The sequence below is a fragment of the Cnephaeus nilssonii genome, assembly GCF_951640355.1.
Source record: "Cnephaeus nilssonii genome assembly, chromosome: 10".
Lineage (NCBI taxonomy): Eukaryota > Metazoa > Chordata > Mammalia > Chiroptera > Vespertilionidae > Cnephaeus > Cnephaeus nilssonii.
The window spans coordinates 61261259-61264059 of NC_137081.1; the positions used below are offsets into that span (position 1 = coordinate 61261259).

The following is a 2801-nucleotide window of genomic DNA, read 5'->3' on the forward strand; positions in this document are numbered from 1 at the left end:
TAGTTTTCTAAGAGTTTTATTACAAATTAGAGGCCTGATGCATGAAATTCCTGCAAGAGTAGGCCTTCCCCCAGCTGCTAGCACCGGTTTCCCTCTGGCACCTGGGACCCGGCTTCCCTCTGGCTGTTGGCAGGCACCCGGGACCCAGGCTTCCCTCACAACCCCGGCCTCGTCTGAAGGTTGTCCGGAAGGACATCTGGTCGGACGTCTGGTCTAATTAGCATATTATACTTTTATTATTATAGATAAATGATGCTTTATCAAATGCATTTTCTGCATTTATGGAGATAATCATATGATTTGTCTCCTTTATATTATTACTATTATATATATATATTTTTTGGCTGGGTACAGTGAACTTTATTGATGGTGCATGACGAAGTAGGGCTCCCTACGCCCCTCCCCTTCTTCAGGGGGTCTGGGATGGAAATGGTGGTCAGGAGATTCTCAGTGTGTCGGGGGACTGATCTGGGGAAGGACTCCCCAGCAGCGGAGGGCCTCTCTTCCTCTTGCTGGGGCTGGTGGTCCAGGGGGCTCTTACTCCTTGGAGGCCATGTGGACCATGAGGTCCACCACCCTGTTGCTGTAGCCAAGTTCATTGTCATACCAGGAAATGAGCTTGACAAAGTGGTCATTGAGGGCAATGCCAGCCCCAGCATTAAACGTGGAGGAGTGGGTATCGCTGTTAAAGTCGCAGGAGACAACCTGGTCCTCAGTGTAGCCCAGGATGCCCTTGAGGGGGTCCTCTGACGCCTGCTTCACCACCTTCTTGATGTCATCATATTTGGCAGCTTTCTCCAGGCGGCAGGTCAGATCCACAACCGACACGTTGGGGGTGGGGACACAGAAGGCCATGCCAGTGAGCTTCCCATTCAGCTCAGGAATGACCTTGCCCACAGCCTTGGCAGCGCCGGTAGAAGCAGGGATGATGTTCTGGGCAGCCCCGCAGCCATCACGCCACAGCTTCCCAGAGGGGCCGTCCACGCTCTTCTGGGTGGCGGTGATGGCATGGACTGTGGTCATGAGTCCCTCCATGATGCCAAAGTTGTCATGGATGACCTTGGCCGGGAGGTCAAGCAGTGGGTGGTGCAGGAGGCATTGCTGACAATCTTGAGGGAGTTGTCATACTTGTCATGGTTCACACCCATCACAAACCTGGGGGCATCCGCAGAAGGGGCAGAGATGAGGACCCTCTTGGCTCCGCCCTTCAAGTGAGCCCCAGCCTTCTCCATGGTAGTGAAGACACCGATGGACTCCACAACATACTCAGCACCAGCATCACTCCATTTGATGTTGGCGGGATCTCGCTCCTGGAAGATGGAGATGGACTTTCCGTTGATGACAAGCTTCCCGTTCTCAGCCTTGATGGTGCCCTTGAACTTGCCATGAGTAGAATCATACTGGAACATGTAGACCATGTAGTTGAGGTCAATGAAGGGGTCATTGATGGCGACAATATCCACTTTGCCAGAGTTAAAAGCAGCCCTGGTGACCAGACGCCCAATGCGGCCAAATCCGTTCACTCCGACCTTCACCATCGTGTCTCACGGTTGTGGCTGCTGGCACAGCGCAGGAGGGGAGGCTGTCTGACAAACAGGAGGAGCAGAGAGCCTGTCTCCTTTATATTATTAACATGGTAATTAAACCTTGTATTCCTGGAGGCAAACCCAATTTTGTGATTATCTGCTTTTTTAAAAACTGAATATGATTTGCTAATGGTTTGTTTAGGGTTTTTGTATTTCAATCCATGAATGATATTGGCTTATAAATTTTTCCCTTTAATTTTTTCAATTATTATTTATGAATTACATGTAATCTTGACTGCTTGCTATGATTCCACAGATCCCTGTGGTTCTGTTCTTTTTATTTTTAACCATTTTCCCTCTCTGTTCCTCAGACTGAATAATTTCCATTGGTCTTCTTCAAGTCTCTGACTCTTCCCTCTTTCATCTTCATTCTGCTATTAAGTTTGTCCAGTGGAATTTTTATTTCAGATATTGAATTCTTCAGTTCTAGAATTTCCATTTTCTTCACTTTACAGTTTCTATTTCTCTGCTGAGATTTCCTATTCCTTCATTACAATCATATTTTTCTTTACCCCACTGAGCATAATTGCAATGGCTGCTTTAAAGTCTTTGATATTTTCAACATCTGGGTCATCTGGGATTGGACTTCCTCATTGCTGTTTCTCTTAAGAGTAGGTTGTATTTCCCTAATTCTTTGAAAGTCAAAAAAATTTGGATTGTATCCTGATGTGGTAATTGTTATGTTGTTGATTCTGGAGTCTGTATTCTTTCATATTTCTCCAAAGAGTGTTGAAATTTTGTTTAAGCAGGATTCTAATTGGTTAGACTTAAACGGCAAGCTCTGTCTTGCCTATAATGGGTGGAGGCTTAAATCTCAGGTCTGATCTTCTATTTTAGGGCAACTGCTTACAGTCTGCCTTATGTATGTGTTGCTCAGAGGTCAGCGTTGGGCAGAATTTATACATAAGAATTTGGGATTCTCCTTCATAGGCTCTCTCTTTTCAAAGATTCTGTCTCACTCTCTGGAAGCTCTTTTTACCCCAAGTTCTGTCCCTGGCTGCTCAGGACAGAAGGATGGCTGACTTTCCTTCAGAGTTGTAGCTGCTCACACATGCCTCATCTGCAGTCTACCCCTAGAGCCAAGCTGTAAAAACAACACCAAACACCAACCGAACAAAAAACAAACAGGAAATTCATTTCACACTGATCATGTCTTCCAAAGTTTAACCTCTCTCCAAAATGTGCTGCCTTTTGTTCACTCTGCAGAGATCTCAG

At 46.2% G+C, this 2801-nt stretch overlaps 1 pseudogene across 1 annotated transcript; it reads right to left on the reverse strand.

Annotated features, from left to right (window-relative positions):
- Positions 1–336: 336 nt before the first annotated feature.
- LOC307106471 (glyceraldehyde-3-phosphate dehydrogenase-like) lies at positions 337–1594 on the reverse strand (annotated as a pseudogene). Its single transcript has one exon. The product of its transcript is annotated as a glyceraldehyde-3-phosphate dehydrogenase-like (transcript).
- Between the last annotated feature and the right edge of the window lie 1207 nt (positions 1595–2801).